This window comes from Triticum aestivum, chromosome 7D (genome assembly GCF_018294505.1).
Source record: "Triticum aestivum cultivar Chinese Spring chromosome 7D, IWGSC CS RefSeq v2.1, whole genome shotgun sequence".
NCBI lineage: Eukaryota > Viridiplantae > Streptophyta > Magnoliopsida > Poales > Poaceae > Triticum > Triticum aestivum.
Window position 1 is genome coordinate 171,173,906 of NC_057814.1, and position 19,762 is coordinate 171,193,667.

Here is a 19,762-nt window from a genome sequence, read left to right on the forward strand (position 1 = left end):
TTAAAATCAGAGAATAATTGTTGTTCTGTTTACATGAATAAAACCTTCAATGGTCATACACCCAAGGTGAATGGTTTATTGAATCTCTATCGTAGCAATACACATATTCATAATATTGAAGCCAAAAGATGCAAAGTTAATAATGATAGTGCAACTTATTTGTGGCACTGCCGTTTAGGTCATATTGGTGTAAAGCGCATGAAGAAACTCCATTCTGATGGACTTTTGGAATCACTTGATTATGAATCACTTGGTACTTGCGAACCATGCCTCATGGGCAAGATGACTAAAACGCCGTTCTCCAAAACTATGGAGCGAGCAACAGATTTGCTGGAAATCATACATGCTGATGTATGTGGTCCGATGAATATTGAGGCTCGCGGCAGGTATCATTCACAAATAATTTGAGCAGATATGGGTATATCTACTTGATGAAACATAAGTCTGAAACTTTTGAAAAGTTCAAAGAATTTCAGAGTGAAGTGGAGAATCATCGTAACAAGAAAATAAAGTTTCTATGATCTGGTCATGGAGGAGAATATTTGAGTTACCAGTTTGGTCTTCATTTGAAACAATGCGGAATAGTTTCGCAACTCACGCCACCTGGAACACCATAGCGTAATGGTGTGTCCGAACATCATAACCGTACTTTATTAGATATGGTGCAATGTATGATGTCTCTTACCGATTTACCATTATCGTTTTGGGGTTATGCATTAGAGACAGCTGCATTCACGTTAAATAGGGCACCATCTAAATCCGTTGAGGCGACACCTTATGTACTGTGGTTTGGCAAGAAACCCAAGTTGTCGTTTCTTAAAGTTTGGGGTTGCGATGCTTATGTGAAAAAGTTTCATCCTGATAAGCTCATACCCAAATCGGAGAAATATGTCTTCATAGGATACCCAAAGGAGACAGTTGGGTACACCTTCTATCATAGATCCGAAGGCAAGACATTCGTTGCTAAGAATGGATCATTTCTAGAGAAGGAGTTTCTCTCAGAAGAAGTGAGTGGGAGGAAAGTAGAACTTGATGAGGTAACTGTACCTGCTCCCTTATTGGAAAGTAGTTCATCACAGAAATTTGTTCCTGTGACTTGTACACCAATTAGTGAGGAAGCTAATGATGATGATCATGTAACTTCAGATCAAGTTACTAATGAACCTCATAGGTCAACCAGAGTAAGATCCGCACCAGAGTGGTACGGTAATCCTGTTCTGGAGGTCATGTTACTTGACCATGACAAACCTACGAACTATGAGGAAGTGATGATGAGCCCAGATTTCGCGAAATCGCTTGAGGCCATGAAATCTGAGATGGGATCCATGTATGAGAACAAAGTGTGGACTTTGGTTGACTTGCCCGATGATCGGCAAGCCATAGAAAATAAATGGATCTTCAAGAGGAAGACGGACGCTGATAGTAGTGTTACTATACAAAGCTAGACTTGTCGAAAAAGGTTTTTGACAAAGTTCAAGGTGTTGACTATGATGAGATTTTCTCACTCGTAGCGATGCTTAAGTCTGTCCGAATCATGTTAGAAAATTGCCACATTTTATGAAATCTGGCAAATGGATGTCAAAACTACATTCCTTAATGGATTTCTTAAAGAAGAGTTGTATATGATGCAACTAGAAGGTTTTGTCGACCCTAAAGGTGCTAACAAAATGTGCAAGCTCCAGCAATCCATCTATGGACTGGTGCAAGCATCGCGGAGCTGGAATATACGCTTTGATGAGTTGATCAAAGCATATAGTTTTATACAGACTTGCGGTGAAGCCTGTATTTACAAGAAAGTGAGTGGGAGCACTACATCATTTCTGATAAGTATATGTGAATGACATATTGTTGATCGGAAATAATGTAGGATTTTTCTGGAAAGCATAAAGGAGTATTTGAAAGGAGTTTTTCAAAGAAAGACCTCGGTGAAACAGCTTACATATTTTACATATCTATATAGATAGATCAAGACGCTTGATAAGTTTTTCAATGAGTACATACCTTGACAAGATTTTGAAGTAGTTCAAAATGGAATAGTCAAAGAAAGAGTTCTTGCCTATGTTACAAGGTGTGAAATTGAGTAAGACTCAAAGCCCGACCACGGCAGAAGATAGAAAGAGAATGAAAGTCATTCCCTATGCCTCTACCATAGGTTCTATAAAGTATGCCATGCTGTGTACCAGATCTATTGTATACCCTATACTGAGTTCGGCAAGGAAGTACAATAGTGATCTAGGAGTAGATCACTGGACAGCGGTCAAAATTATCCTTAGTGGAATAAGGATATGTTTCTCAATTGTGGAGGTGACAAAAGGTTCGTCGTAAAGGGTTACGTCGATGCAAGTTTTGACACTGGATATGTAATCTGGATACATATTGAAAGTGGGAGCAATTAGCTAGAGTAGCTCCTTGTAGAGCATTGTTGACATAGGAATTTGCAAAATACATACGAATCTGAATATGGCAGACCCGTTGACTAAACTTCTCTCACAAGCAAAACATGATCACACCTTAGTACTCTTTGGGTGTTAATCACATGGCGATGTGAACTAAGATTACTAACTCTAGTAAACCCTTTGAGTGTTGGTCACATGGCGATGTGAACTATTGGTGTTAAATCACATGGCGATGTGAACTAGATTATTGACTCTAGTGCAAGTGGGACGCTGAAGGAAATATGCCCTAGAGGCAATAATAAAGTTATTATTTATTTCCTTATTTCATGATAAATGTTTATTATTCATGCTAGAATTGTATTAACTGGAAACTTAGTACATGTGTGAATACATAGACAAACAGAGTGTGTCACGACCGGTTTTTCAATAAAATAATTATTGAGAGACCAATCCCTTTTACGGACCAGCGAGGAAGAATTCCTTCTCACTGGTAGACAATATCTTGGTCACAGAAGAAAAATACCAGGAGTACTAAATATAATACAAGGTTGAGCAGAGACTGCCCAACAATTTATTACATGCACGCCGCTAAAACAATACGGCGAATAGGGTGGCAACTACTAACTCACGATAATAACGGTGGTGGAAATATCACCGCGAAGCGAGTGATATGATTCCAGAAGACTACAGCTCTTCGAGCGTCGGAGTGAGGCTCGAGGAGACTTATTGCGGGTGGCGGAAGCGTATACAATACAAGTGACCAATATCCGGGATCGCGCAGGACTGACTGGGACTCCTCTAGGCATCGGACGCGCTATCAAACTCTTCATCCAAGAGATCGCCTTCGTCAACATCTGGCCAAATCAACAAGCCAGGTGAGTACTATGAAAGTACTCGCAAGACAGTTCGGACATAAGATATAATAAATGTAAACATGAAGCACATGAACAAGTTAACTGGTGCGATCAGACATAGAGATAATAAATACTGGGTGCCAAGCGAGGGTCTGAATGACGCCTCGAGCGGAAACTACAGAATAGTAATACTGGTGCCAAACGAGTGTCTGAAAGACTCCTCGAGCGGAAAATGCGGAATAATAATACTGGTACCAAGCGAGTGTCTGAAAGACTCCTCGAGCGGAAAATGCGGAATAATAATACTGGTACCAAGCGAGTGTCTGAAAGACTCCTCGAGCGGAAAATGCGGAATAATAATACAGGTGCCAAACGAGTGTCTGAAAGACTCCTCGAGCGGAAAATGCAGGATAATAATGTAGGTGCCAAACGAGTTTCTTAAAGACTCCTCGAGCGGAAAATGCAGAATAATAATGCCACAGTCGGGCGTCGGAGCGACACCACATAAAGGGCTTATAACATAAAATAAAGACAGTGCATGCCGCAGTCGGACATCTGAGCGACATCACATAAAGGGCTTATATTGTAGCTCAATAATACAATAGTTCGGGAACATAATTTATCGCAAGCATGAGACAAATATAAAGTTAGTCCATCCACAGGAATAACAATAAATCTGAATTTACCACTTGAGCTTGTTCACCGGGGACAAGTTTTTCACATGGATAGATATGGATATAATGTTTACACTACTTGATCATGGATACGATGATGTGGAAAGAATTGACTCTGCAGAGTTTGTACTTAACCACAGCCAACGGATTTCAGTAGTCACGGGGACTAGTTCCGTCTACGGTGTTTTGGAAGAAACACGTCTAACCAGTACACACCCAATTCAACCATCCGAAGCCAGGGATCACCCTCGACAACGTTCAAGAAAAACCTTGAGACGGGGAGGCTACAACCTCGCGTAGCATGGGATCAAATTTCTATACGCGCGCTTTAAGGGGATGCCCCCCCTCTCGGTCCCAACCGGAAACACCCATGCCCCCTGACTGAATGACTGGCTTTAATCCTGGGCCAAGGTACCATCATCCCGGCCTCTTTGTTTGGTGTGTACACGGAAAGAGGTTACCAACTTACTAAACCGCATCCTGGCAATGAGACATGTGGTAGCACGGAAGGGGAAAAGAACGGTAACGCGGCTCCAACCACGTTAACGTCGGAGAAAGTCGGATGACGCAAGGCTGGCAAGCTACAACAGTACCACCTTGCTGCCCTTCATGTCACCACATGATTAGGCCATCTCTCATCAGAGATCATCGCAGCTTTGGAACATGCGGAAAAAAAGAACGATAACGTGGCTCCAACCATGTTAACGTCGGAGAAAGTCGGATGACGCAAGGCTGGCATGCTACAACAGTACCACCTTGCTGCCCTTCATGTCACCACATGATTAGGCCATCTCTCATCAGAGATCATCCTGACTTTGGGACAACCAGGTAGTTGCCTTACAAGCAACGAGGTATTTACCGACACTCATATGCCACGCACAAACTTTCACGCGAACATGCAAAACATCTGTCATATCAAATGTTCAAAACATGCTTGCCTGGTTCGGAGAAGTCGGAGTCTAGCTCGGCGAAGTTCGCGGCTCCGTCACCTCTTCCGGAACCTACGGCAATCACGAAATGGGTACTAACGTGAAAACCAACACTTGCACAGAAACTTTTCCAAATATTTTTCAAATAAATCCCATAAAAAACTAGATAAAATTTGAAGATTGTCAGAAAAATAATCACTCAAAAATACCTTTTTATTAAAAAGTTATAAAGGTTTCTGTCCAGGGACTTATCTGTAATGAAACAGAAAAGTTTCAGGGTTTTAACTGAGAAAACAGAAAACGCTTCGGCTGGGAATGCGCAAGCGCAAAGGAGAAAACGTATTTGCCCGAAGGCGTCAACAGAAAACGGTTCGAGGTGGAATAAAACAGAGGCTGACACGCGGGGTCCACATGTCAGGTTTGAAAAGCTCGCCGGCGCCCGAAGACTGCGGTGGACGCCGGCGTCGAACCGCGGCGAGTTAGGAGAAACAGAGAGTACCAAGAGCTTCAGCGTCTCTTCCGCGTCGGTGGGTGGTGGACTCGTCCAACGGGGAGCACCACGTCGACGGCGACACTTTCTCCGGCGGACGGCGGCTTGGGTGAGGATGGGGAACTCCGGTGGAGGGCTGCAAGCTACGAATTGAGGCGTGGGTCAGAACGAGGGATGCAAGGTGAAGCTACTAGTAAGAGAATGGAGGCGGAGGAGCACACATGGGGGCGAATCGGGCTGGATCCCGTGGCGGGTCGCGGCGGCCGGAGTCGAGGAAGGAGACCTCCTCGGGGCTCTTCCAGTGGCTAGGCGTGCTCTAGGGGGGTGTAGGGATGGTGGGTGCTCGAGTTGAAGCTCGGGGCCTCTATTTATAGGCAGATCGACGGGGTGGCCGTGAACGGAGAATCTCCGGCGAGCGATTACGGCGGAGCAGTGGATTGGCAGGAGGTTTGAGCGGCCAGGCAGCATCAGTGGAGGTTACTGGAGTCGTTTTACAGCTAAACGGAGATGGTCTTGGCGTAATGGTGTCGGTCCATGGTGAGGTGACCGCACGGGATCGACGGCGGCAGAGAGCGCGCTCTGCGCCCTGCGGTTCACGACGAGAGCGGCAGCGCATTCGGGGGAGTGGAAGGCCACGCGGCGAGCTCCGGTGGTTTGGGCGGCGCTGGGTGGCATCGTCGGCGCCGTGTCTCCCGCTGGCGTCCCCAAAGCCGCCGCCGGCGTCGGTCACGGGGCGGCGCACCTTCTGCTGCTCGTCGCTGACGCCCGCAAGGTGCCAGGCGTTCGTGCGGTGCAGGAACAAGGGGGCGGGGACAAGGAGCAAGGCGACGCGGTGGCACTGGCGAGATCGACGTCCTCCTCTGAAGAAAACGACAGCAAGCCACTGCAGTGTTCTCCGAACTTTCTGAATGTGACAAAGACAGTGCACTTCAGGTGTTCGACAGAAGGTTTTTTGTAATCAGATGAATTTTTCTGGAGCTGTAACTTGGTGAGATGACCACTCAAAGCACCCAGAGGCTGCATGATTTTACCTGGAATTTTTGGAGGAGGTTTTGAATGAATTTCACCAAATTTGACAAATCTGGTCCAAACTTGCAGCAAGTGTAGTTTGAAAATTTTGAATTGAAGACCAGAGGATCTTCATGGTTCTAGGTTGAGGGTTCAAAGGACTAGGAGGGGAAAGAAGTTTGGGGCCAAAGATCAAAACAGAAAAAGGAGTTCCTTTGTAAATCTCCAAGTAGTAGGATAGAAGACAGAAATTTGTTTGAATAAGATTCAAATGGAAATGATCACATGGGGAGGTCCAACTTGCTGGATTTGATGCAGATCATGATCCAAAGGTGAGGGAAGGGTTAGGAGAGAGGATTTGCACTAAGGCCATGGCAAGAAGGAATTGTTGAAAGTGGCAAAGGAGTTTTCCAAAAGTCATAGTGCATTCCCAAAAAGATTTTTAAAAGTTGTTTTCCCCCAAAAGAAGAACATTTGGTCTTGAGTCCAAATGAAAAGCAAGAACCTCCAAGACCAAAGACAGATCTTGGGTGAATCCAAATAAAACTTTTGCCATAAAAAAAGTATTTGAGAGGGAGAGTTCTCTTGAAGGAAAATTTTAAATCACTCCCCTCAAGTCAAATAAAAATCTTTTAAAAAAACCCAATAAAAACTTGGGTGTCACAACACCTACCCCCTTAGGAAAAATCTCGTCCTCGAGATTTCTGCTGCTCCTCAAATAGATATGGATACTCTGCTCGGAGGAAATCTTCCCTTTCCCATGTGGCTTCATCCTCAGTGTGGTTGCTCCACTGAACCCTGAAAAATCTTGTCGTTTTCTGACGGGTCCTCCGTTCAGACTCTTCTAAAATCTTTACTGGCCTTTCTCTGTAGGTGAGATCTGGTTGCATATCAATGTCCTCATGAGGTACATGTTTCTCCGGGTTACTCACGCATTTCCTCAACTCCGAGACGTGGATTACGTCATGGACGTCTGACAGCTCCTTGGGTAGGTCTAGTTGGTAGGCCACCGTGCCTCTTCGTGCCTTTACACAAAAGGGTCCTATAAATCTTGGGGCTAGCTTCCCCTTAATTTTGAACCATTGCAGACCCCTCATAGGAGATACTCGGAGGTATACGGAATCACCAGGTTCAAAGCTGACCTCATGATGCTTCTGATCATAGTAGCTCTTTTGTCGGCTCTGTGCTGTCTTGAGTCTGTCCCTGATTTGTTTAACTTTCTCCTCGGCCTCTTTAAGCATGTCTGGGTCGAAGATACGGCTGTCACCTATTTCTGACCAATTCAGAGGGGTACGACACCTTCGTCCGTACAACGCTTCAAAGGGTGCCATTTGCAAGCTGGCTTGGTAACTGTTGTTGTAAGCAAATTCGGCATACGGCAAACTCTCTTCCCAACTAGATCCATAGGTGAGCACACAGGCTCTTAGCATATCCTCTAGGATTTGGTTTACACGTTCTGTTTGTCCATCCGTCTGAGGGTGGTATGCTGTACTAAAAGCTAGTTGCGTGCCCAGAGCTTGTTGTAGGTGATCCCAAAATTTGGAGATGAATTGGGTGCCGCGGTCTGATATTATAGTCTTTGGGACTCCGTGCAAGCAAACTATAGGGGAGAGATAAAGTTTTGCCAGTCTTTGTGTGGAGTAGGTAGTCTTCACGGGAATGAAATGAGCAACCTTGGTTAGTCGGTCTGTGATGACCCATATGGCGTCATTTCCGCGTTGTGATCGGGGTAATCCGACAATGAAGTCCATTCCTATTTCATCCCATTTCCACTCCGGTATCCTGTTAGGCTGGAGTAGCCCTGCTGGCTTTTGCTGCTCGGCCTTGATGCACTGACATGAATCGCAACAAGCAATGAATGTGGCTATATCCCTTTTCATACCGTTCCACCAAAATCTTTCCTGAATGTCCTTGTACATTTTGGTTCCTCCAGGATGGATCGAGTATGGGGCGGTGTGGCTTTCCGTCAAGATCTGTTGCTTGAGTTCCTCAATGTTAGGTACGCAAAGTCTGTCTCGGTACCATAATGTTCCTTCACTGTCTGTGACGAACTCTGAAGTCTTACTAAGATTCATTTTCTTCTTTATGCCTTCGATGCTGGGATGTCCCTGTTGAGCCTTCTTAATTTGTTCCACCAGGGTGGGTTGTATCTCCAGGTTCGATACGGTGCCCTCAGAGACTAACATCATGTTGAGCCTAGCGAACTCTCGCTGAAACTCAGGCCTCAAATTTTGCGGACCGTCATTGTCCGGGCTGGGGTTTCGACTAAGGGCATCGGCCACTACATTAGCTTTCCCTGGATGGTAGTGAATTACCGACGTCATAGTCCTTGACCAGTTCCAACCAGCGTCGTTGGCGTAAATTCAGCTCTGGCTGTGTGAAAATATATTTGAGGCTCTTATGGTCCGTATATATTTCACAGCGATTTCCCAACAGAAAGTGCCTCCACTCCTTGAGTGCATGTATAACTGCTGCTAGCTCCAAGTCATGTGTTGGGTAATTTTCCTCATGTTTTCGCAGCTGCCTGGAGGCATATGCGACAACTTTGCCATCCTGCATTAGCACACATCCGAGACCTTTTCGGGACGCGTCACAATACACTTCAAAGCTCTTGTGTATGTCTGGCACAGTTAAGACTGGTGCGGTTGTCAGCTTCTTCTTGAGTTCTTGGAAGCTCTGCTCGCATGCTTCCGTCCATACAAATTTCTTGTCCTTCTTGAGTAACTGTGTCATAGGTTTCGCCATATTTGAGAACCCTTCAATAAATCTTCTGTAATATCCGGCCATTCCCAGAAAACTCCGCACATCAGTAACATTGGCGGGTGGCTTCCAGTTCAGTATGGCCTTGACTTTTTCTGGGTCTACGGCCACGCCTTCTTGGTTCAATATATGGCCCAAGAAACCAACTTGTCTTAGCCAAAATTCGCATTTGCTAAATTTGGCGTACAACTGATGTTTCCTCAATTCTCCCAAAACAATTCTGAGGTGCTCAACATGCTCTTCTGGTGTCCTCGAGTAAACCAGAATGTCGTCAATGAATACCACCACAAATTTGTCCATGAATTTCATGAACACTTTGTTCATGAGGTGGACGAAATATGCGGGGGCGTTCGTTAGTCCAAAAGGCATCACTGTGAACTCGTATAACCCATATCTGGAAGTGAAAGCTGTCTTGGGGATATCTTCCGTCCGTACCTTCAGTTGATGGTATCCCGATCTCAAATCAATCTTTGAAAATACCTTGGCTTGTGCGAGCTGGTCAAACAAATCATTTATCCGTGGCATCGGATATTTGTTTTTGATGGTGACCATATTGAGGGCTCGATAGTCTATACACAGCCTCAGTGTCCCATCCTTCTTCTTGGCGAATAACATGGGCGAACCCCATGGTGAGGAGCTGGCTCGAATAAATCCTTTGTCCAACAACTCCTTTATCTGCTTCTTCAACTCCACCAATTCTGAGGGTGCCATTCTATACGGCTTCTTATAGATGGGAGCGGTGCCAGGTGCTAGTTCAATGCTGAATTATATCTCTCGGTCTGGTGGCATGCCTGGTAGTTCTTCAGGGAACACATCAGGAAACTCGCATACCACTGGAACTTCTCTCAGTTCTGCAATGTCCATTTTGTTTAGTTTTGGTTGCTGTGATCATGGCCTTTCTTGGGCGGAAACTCTTATCGTCTTGCCGTGATGGTGGGTGAGAATCACTGTCCGATTGAAACAGTTGATGAATCCTTTGTTGGTGGTCAACCAGTCCATCCCTAAAATGACATCCAGTCCTTTACTTTCCAACACGATGAGATTCGCGTGGAATTGTAGTCCTTCGAACTCAATGACCACTCATTGGCAGTAACCCTGAGCGATTTGCTTATTTCCGGGGGACTTGATGATCATAGATTTTTCCAAGGGAAGTATCGGAAAACCGTGTTGCGAAAAAAACTCTTCGAAACGAACGAATGGGAAGCTCCAGAATCAAACAAAACCGTGGCAGGTACTGTGTTGACAGGGAACGTACCGAGCACGATGTCTGGGGCATTCTGCGCCTCTTCCCTGGTCACATGGTTTAGGTGACCCTTCCTGTGGTTGTTGTTGGGATTGAAGTTGTTGCGCTTGGGGGCTGGATTGTTTCCACCATTGTTCGGCTTGGGTGCCGAGTCTCTTGGCTTCGGGCACTGTTTAGCATAATGCCCTTGTTGACCACAAGCATAGCAGGTGACCCCTGGACGGTATGTGTACTCCTTATCCCTGGCATGAAATTGTCCGACGGGCCTTGGCTCAGTAGTCGTGGATCTCCTTGTGTCTGTCCTTGGGACCTCAGTCTTGCCTCGGTTGCTGCGAGCAAGAGTCGTCTTGTCCCTCTTTCGCTTGTGGATATCTTCCAGACTACGGCGCTCATTCTCCAGGGTGATGGCCTTGTCCACCAGCATCTTAAAATCCGGAAAGGTGTGCATGATCAGTTGGCATCTTAACGCTGGTGCCAGGCCGTCCAGGAATTTTTCCATCTTCTTGCTTTCTGTCATGTGCTCGCCGTAGGCATAACGGGACAGTTGGGTAAACTGGTCGTTGTATTCTATGACGGAGATGCCTCTTTGCTTCAGGTCATCAAACTCTCTCTTCTTGATCTTTAGGATGCTCCTGGGGATGTGTGCCCCACGGAAGCCTTCCTTGAATTCTTCCCAGGTGATGTTGTGTTCCCTGGGATGCATGTGTAGGAAGTTTTCCCACCATTCTGCGGCTGCTCCAGTAAGGTAGTGTGGTGCATAAAGCACCTTCTCATGATCTGAGCACTGAGCAATAATCAGTTTCCTTTCAATCTCACGAAGCCAATCATCGGCTTCCAGTGGTCTATCGGTGTGAGCAAAAGTTGAGGGGCGAGTCTTCTGTAAGTCAGATAACTTGGAATGTGGTTGATAGGGTTCACGGTGGTTTCCCATGTTGATGACATGGTTCATCATCTCTTGGTGCTGTTGCTGACTTTGCTCGAAGAGACGGCATACTTGAGACAATGCTGCTTCGCTGTCTTGTTGGCTGGACTGACCCTGAGTGAAATTGTTGCTGGTCTGTGTCCCGTAAACCTCTTCTGGCTGATTGGGCATAGAGCGAGTCCATGGGCGAGACATTTTTCCAGTCTGGGGTATTATTTGCAAAACCCATGAGAAAACTGTGTAGCACAAAAATCTCGCAAAGGCAATAATCAAAAGGCTTCAAGGTTTTCAAAGAAACACAAATGATTTTTCATGGAGAAGAAGTGCTTAACATAAATCTTACATGCGAAAAGCAAACACAAGATACAGCACTCGGGATGCGCGTACACAATCCTGACATGTTATTAAAAACTAGCGTACTACTCCGGAAGGCAGCAAACACACCAATACAAGCTAGCGTACAGATAAAACAACACATCATACAAGCAGGCATAACAAGCGGCTACTCGGTGCTCTCAGTCGGAGATGGTGAAGATCTCCTTCCCCTTGCCGATGGCAAGGCTCAGCGGTTCAGGAGAGTCAACCTCCTCCTCTCTAGCTGGCTCCTGGCGCGTGACGCTGCGCTGCGGTGAGGGTGTGGGGGCGACTGGTGGTAGAGCGTGTGCGGCAGGCGGTGCGGCTCTGACTGGAGAAGGAGCGATGACTCGGTCGAACTCCTCAGTGGTAGGCAGACGGCGAGCAGTGGCCAAAACGGCCGGTTCATAAGAGGCTGAAGACGAGACGAATGTCAGGGGCGGCGCCGTGTGGAGAAGTTCCTTCCTGCTGGCGGGACCGCCCCGGACTAAGTCCATGCGGGCAGCCACAAGATCATCTACGAGGTTGTCGAAAGACTCCTCCAGAGCCTTGAGATACTCCACAACCATCTCGATGGCTTCATCTCTTTCTCCCCGATGGCAGGCGAACGCATAGTGGCTGGTGTATGGCACATGGCATGGGAGGTAGCGGTAGCGACGAGTCTTCATCGTAGGAAGGATGTCCCGAAGGCGAGCTATCGCCTCACGGGCAGCCATCTGCATGGCATGCCTCTCCGTAGGCATGGCCCTTCCCGTAAAACGGAAGTGACGAGCAGCAGAACGTCCTCCCCTGAACTGCACCACGGCTTGGTGCATAGGCACGTCGTCACTGAGCTTGTGCTGATAGAGTGTGAACTCCGGGCGAGCTGCTGGCCCGATCGCGAGCTTGGTGATGGAGACGAGGAGCTTGACAAACCCCTCGGGCACGTTGGTGAACACTCGATTCTCACAGCTGCTGCCAGCCATCTACAAAAGTAGGCAAAAATTCTGAGTAGTCATGTCATAAATTTATGATGACCAACAGAAAATAGCTACAATTGCAAAATGCTGAAAAAGCACAAAAGACGCTAATAACCGATTAGCGATCGCACCTAGTGGCTTCCTATAGTCAGCCTGGCTCTGATACCAAGCTTGTCACGACCGGTTTTTCAATAAAATAATTATTGAGAGACCAATCCCTTTTACGGACCAGCGAGGAAGAATTCCTTCTCACTGGTAGACAATATCTTGGTCACAGAAGAAAAATACCAGGAGTACTAAATATAATACAAGGTTGAGCAGAGACTGCCCAACAATTTATTACATGCACGCCGCTAAAACAATACGGCGGATAGGGTGGCAACTACTAACTCACGATAATAACGGTGGTGGAAATATCACCGCGAAGCGAGTGATATGATTCCAGAAGACTACAGCTCTTCGAGCGTCGGAGTGAGGCTCGAGGAGACTTATTGCGGGTGGCGGAAGCATATACAATACAAGTGACCAATATCCGGGATCGCGCAGGACTGACTGGGACTCCTCTAGGCATCGGACGCGCTATCAAACTCTTCATCCAAGAGATCGCCTTCGTCAACATCTGGCCAAATCAACAAGCCAGGTGAGTACTATGAAAGTACTCGCAAGACAGTTCGGACATAAGATATAATAAATGTAAACATGAAGCACATGAACAAGTTAACCGGTGCGATCAGACATAGAGATAATAAATACTGGGTGCCAAGCGAGGGTCTGAATGACGCCTCGAGCGGAAACTGCAGAATAGTAATACTGGTGCCAAACGAGTGTCTGAAAGACTCCTCGAGCGGAAAATGCGGAATAATAATACTGGTACCAAGCGAGTGTCTGAAAGACTCCTCGAGCGGAAAATGCGGAATAATAATACTGGTACCAAGCGAGTGTCTGAAAGACTCCTCGAGCGGAAAATGCGGAATAATAATACAGGTGCCAAACGAGTGTCTGAAGGACTCCTCGAGCGGAAAATGCAGGATAATAATGCAGGTGCCAAACGAGTGTCTGAAAGACTCCTCGAGCGGAAAATGCAGAATAATAATGCCACAGTCGGGCGTCGGGGCGACACCACATAAAGGGCTTATAACATAAAATAAAGACAGTGCATGCCGCAGTCGGACGTCTGAGCGACATCACATAAAGGGCTTATATTGTAGCTCAATAATACAATAGTTCGGGAACATAATTTATCACAAGCATGAGACAAATATAAAGTTAGTCCATCCACAGGAATAACAATAAATCTGAATTTACCACTTGAGCTTAACGTTCGTTGATGATCGGTATTATGAGTTTATGTGTTTTGATGTACCGAAGGTAGTTCGGAGTCCCGGATGAGATCGGGGACATGACGAGGAGTCTCTAAATGGTCGAAACATAAAGATCGATATATTGGACGACTATATTCGGACATCGGAAACGTTCCAAATGATCCGGGTATTTTTCGGAGTACCAGGGAGTTACGGGAATACGGGGAAGAAGTATATGGGCCTTATTGGGCTTTAGGGGAGAGAGAGAGGCAGGCCGCGCGCCCCCCAAGGCCTAGTCCGAATTGGACTAGGGGGAGGGGCTGCGCCCCCTCCTTTCTTCTCTTCTCTCTTCCCCTTCCTTCTCTCCTACTCCTACTACTTGAAAAGGGGGGGAATCCTACTCCCGGTGGGAGTAGGACTCTTCCAGGGCGCGCCATAGCTAGGCCGGCCCTCCCCCCTCTCCACTCCTTTATATACGTGGCTAGGGGGCACCCCATAGACACAACAAGTTGATCAGTTGATCTTTTAGCCGTGTGCGGTGCCCCCCTCCACCATAATCCACCTCGGTCATATCGTAGCGGTGCTTAGGCGAAGCCCTGCGTCGGTAGCATCATCATCGCCGTCATCACGCCGTCGTGCTGACGAAACTCTCCCTCGAAGCTCTGTTGGATCGGAGTTCGTGGGACGTCACCGAGCTGAACGTGTGCTGAACTCGGAGGTGTCGTACATTCGGTACTTGGTTCGGTCGGATCGTGAAGACATACGACTGCATCAACCGCGTTCTCATAACGCTTTCGCTTACGGTCTACGAGGGTGCGTGGACGACACTCTCCCCTCTCGTTGCTATGCATCACCATGATTGCGTATGCGTAGGATTTTTTTTGAAATTACTACGTTCCCCAACACCGCGACCAACGTCAAGTTCTTTGGGAGTGAGCCTAGGAGGATGCTCGGACCACCATTGAGCGGCGCCGGGAAGCATGCTATCAGTCAGATAGGCGTGCGGGGCCCACTATGGACCACCCAGCACCGGGGGGTTACGGGGACCTACCCTACGAGGTGGGTTGTCCGGCCTTTAATTACCCGTGAGCTGCCGCAGTTCCAGTGGCCCTCCCACCGCACGTTCAAGCCTGATATTGGGGATAAGTACAATGGCAAGACTCACCTATCGGAATTCCTCAACATCTACACTATCGCGATGCAAGCCGCCGGGGCTCGCGACGACAAGGTGCTTGCCAATTACTTTCCGTTGGCACTTAAGCCCAACGTCATGTCATGGTTGATGCACTTGCGAGTGGATTCCATCTCTTCTTGGTCGGATCTGTGCCACGAGTTTGTTGGCGCGTTTACCGGAGGCCACCAAGCGCCTGGCCAGGAGAGTGATTGGCATGTCATCCCCCAGAAGGATGGCGAGAACCTACGCAAGTACATCCAAAGGTTCAGCTGTGTGCAGTACAACATCCCAGATGCTCACCCCGCCGCCGTCATCAGTGCGTTTCATCAGAACGTGCGCAACCGCAAGATACGTGAAGAGCTGGCGATGAACAAGGTCAAGGATGTAGCGAAGCTTTATGTTCTGGTTGACAGATGTACTCGGGCTGAAGAAGGAAGGAAGTACCCCGGCGAGGACGCCGGTGCGGAAACCGACTCCACAGACGAAGACGCCGCCGCCCCAGCAAAGAAGGGCCGACGCTGCAACAGGAAGCATAAGGGAAAAACCGTGCTTGCCGTTGAGGGATCCGGCGTCCCCGACGCCGCCAAGAAGGCCAAGGCGGACGACCCCGGCAAGGGAGTTGCCGGGTGCGCCGCCTGCCGGGCCTTGGAGGCTGCCGACAAGCCAGGAGGCTCCGACAAGCAGTACTGCAAGATCCATCGCACCAAGGGCCATGACCTCCAGAACTGCCGACAGGTTGAGTTGCTTGCGGAAAAGCAGAAAGCTGAATATGAAAGGTGGGACAAGGAGAAGGGTCAGGATGGCGCTGAGGGGTCCGGCAAGAAGCGTGGCGGCCAAGGAGGTCGCCGCGGCAAGTATAATCGACAAGAGAGGCCCTCTCGGGGCCGTGACAAGGAGGAGGATGATGATCATGGTGAGGACGACGAGTCCGGCGAGCACGAGTTCCAGAAAGCCACGGAGGCCATGTGCGTCGATGGTGGCGCTTTGTTGCACACCTCTCACCGCCAGATGAAGCAGTGGGCGCGTGAGGTCACTGTGGCAGAGCCATCGTTCGATGCCCAGAAGCCACTGAAGTGGTCCAGCACACCTATCATTTTTGACACCGAGGATCACCCTGACCGCACAACTGCGGTACGGTGCCTGCCGTTGTTGGTTTCACCAACAATACGCAACATCAAAGTGACCAAAGTGCTAGTTGATGGTGGGGCCGGTCTGAACTTGATCTCACCCGCTGTGATCAAGAAGCTGCAAATCCCCGATGGAGATCTTGAAGAGATGGGCACGTTTCAAGGGGTCAACCCAGGGAGGAGTCAGCCGAAAGGTAAAATCACGTTGCCCGTTACTTTTGGGGGTGAGCTGAACTATAGGACGGAGAAGATCGTCTTTGATGTCGCCCAGATCCCCTTGCCCTACAATGGGATCCTTGGCCGCCCAGCGCTGGCCAAGTTCATGGCGGCGTCACATTACGCCTACAACATGTTGAAGATGCCCGGGCCACTGAGCATCATCACCGTCCCCTCTGACAAGAAGGACATGCTCATCTGCGCCGACCAGCTCTACCGGGAGGCAGTTGCAGCAACTGCCGCCAAGGTACTTGCTCCTGCCGTTGTAGCCCCGGGGGAGAAGAAAACCGGCAAGACCTCCTGTACCCACTCCGGCAAGCGCTCCCGTTGAGGACGTGCCAGAGAGCTCCACCAGCAAGAGCAAGAAATCCAAGGCAGCACCACCAGAGACCAAGGGTGCCCGTCAAGGAGGATGGCACGGGCGGAGCTTTTACTATAAGCTCCACCCTTGACAGCAAATAGGAAAGCGCGCTCGTCGCCTTCCTGCGGGCGAATGTCGACGTGTTTGCATGGCAAGCATCTGACATCCTCGGCGTTCCGTGTGAGGTGATTGAGCACCATCTTGCTGTCTGTCCTCATTCATGGCTCGTCAAGCAGAAGGTCAGGAAGCAAGCTTTGCAACGGCAGGAGTTCATCATTGAAGAGATCAGGAAGTTGGAGGCAGCAGGCTTGGTCAGAGGAGTGTTCCACACCACGTGGTTGGCCAATCCGGTGGTGGTACGTAAGGCAAATGGGAAGTGGAAGCTGTGTATTGATTACACAGACATCAATACACTACAAAAAAATACACTTCCGTGATGATACGTGTTTGGCACGGTAGGTCACGTTTTTTGTCATGCATGTACATCCATGACAATTTTATGACAGAATCATGATAGTCATACCTGTGCTGTCGTAGAAGTGTTCCATGACATTACCAAAATTATCATCACGGAAGTGCCCACTTCCATGATGATAAACCGCGCGTCATAGAAGTGCTTTCGTCAAGGGTGACCGACACGTGGCATCAACCGTAACGGCTCGCCGTTAAGCTATCGGGTCCGGTTTTGGATCCGATAACCCTTTAACAACCCGGACCAATGGGGATTTTCCACGTGTAAAATTCTCATTGGCCGACGGAACCACGTGTCAGCTCCTCGTTGGGACAGATGTCATCCACTCATTGGACAAGAGGCGCCTATGATACGTCGACACGTGGCCGGCCCAATAGAGGCCCATTCCGGTGAAAAGGCCGGCCCAGCTAAAGGCCCACCATGTTTTTTCAGACACTAGTGGGCTGGCCCGTTAACAGCCTGCCATGTTTTGGGTCAAATTGAGGCCCATATCAGATCAAGCCCGTTCACAGCCTGTCGAGTTTTGGGCCAAATTACGGCCCATATCGGGTCAGGCCCGTTAACAGGCCCGTGTACCTTTGGGCCCATTCTAAGACAGGTTTGTATTTCAGCCTGTTAAATGCCTGTTTACCAGTTCGTCCTGATAATAGTTTCAGCCTGTTAGTGGCCCGTGGAGTATTTGGGATGTTGTCGGCCCGGTTTAACTTTAGGCCATTTAATGGCCCATGCAGAAACTGGGCTATTTCTTGTCCGAAGTAACTTTAGGCCTCTTAATGGCCCGTAGTCTTCGTGGATAAATTCTAGCCCAACTGGCCTATCGGCTTGTTAATGGCCCGTGTAACAGTTGGGCCTAATTACAGCCCGTGTTGAATCCGGCCTGCTTACAGCCCATCTGATAATGGCCCGTGACACTTTTGGGCCTATGGTCCGCGTGGATACCGGCCTGCTTAAAGCCCATAATTTTATTGGGCCAAATAGGCCCGAGATATATTTTGACCTGTTAACTGCTCATCCTATTTGGGCCAAACATGGGCCTTAGGAAGTTTCGGTCTGTATTGGCCCGTGAATTTTTCAGCTCAACGCTAGCCCAATCTAGGTTTTAGCCTGTTAAAAGCCCATTGTATTCTCTGGCCCAGCTGGCCAGAACTTCACTCGGCCTGTTAAAGGAGGGAAACAACCATAAGGTTTAGACCTGCTAATGGCCCAAGATGATTATAGGCCCACGTTTTGGCCCATATGAGTAACGGGCTGCCCTGAAGACCGACAACACTGAGATCCACTGAACCTTCTGGCCTAAATTACAGCATACCAACCAAGAATAAACCTAGACTATACAACAAAGAAATTACAACATATTACATCCCCTCGGCATCAAAGTTCGCCGCCAGTGATAATAAAGGGCAACTAGACAGCAGATTACATAAACTGGGCAGGTCGCCACCAGTGGAAGTTAACAGGCGGACAAAATAATAGACAGAACCGACAGCACTTCAACACAGTTCAAGAAAGGTTAGCCCGGCCCAGCAGCTGCAGTGCAAGCAGCTTAGCAACCTGATGAGACTTCGCTTGTTTGGCGCTCATATCCACCAACTTAAGCTGCATAGAATCAATAAACGTCATGTACTTACGGTTAATCTTGCATAGAGATTGGAGTTCCAGTCGTATTTGAGCGGAAGCATGTATTTCTGCTTGAATTTCAGACTGAAGAAGTCGAACAGATTCAGGCGGCGACTTCATCGAGCTTGTGTCACTGCGTAAGTTTGACACTACATCAAGATGTGACTTCGTGGTTGTATCCCTACCCTCAATATGTTTTGCCTTCTCCTCTGGAATATGTGTTAGAGGGACAAACAATGGGTTCGTCTCACTATCATTGTGGCAGTTCTTCCTAGCAGCAATGTTGTCACCCTGAAAGAGAAACAAGTAGGTAGATAACAGGTTTTGCATGTATAAGCATCAGCGCTCTCAATTCATCTCATTTCTTTGTCAGAAATAAAGAGACACTGTTTAAAATAGCATTAACATAATAGGCATTGTTCATAGTTAAGACGGCAGGAAATGGCATTGTGCAGGAGCGGCCAACTTCACCAGACCACTGGATTACAAATCAAGAACACAAGCATAGATGTAGTTCTAAACAACGTATAAGCATGAATGGTAAGTGTACTGTCAATTTATACCATTTCAGATTGGTAAATAAAGAGACACGATTTAAATAACATTAATATAATAAGGCATTGTTCATAGTTGAGACATAGCAGGATATGACATTGTGTTGTTGTTGGTAGTCTCACCACACCATTGGATTACAGATCAAGAACACAAGCATACACATAGTGCTAAAGAAGATAACTTTCTATGTTCAGTTTAATTTACATGGTACGAATAAGGAACTAGATTGTACAACTAAAGACTGAAATTTAGAACGACAAACTTATGTTTATGTACTTCTACTTTATAAACTTTGAGCAAGCAATTTGATGCAGACGACAAAAATAAACAGCATTTGTACTCATAGCTAT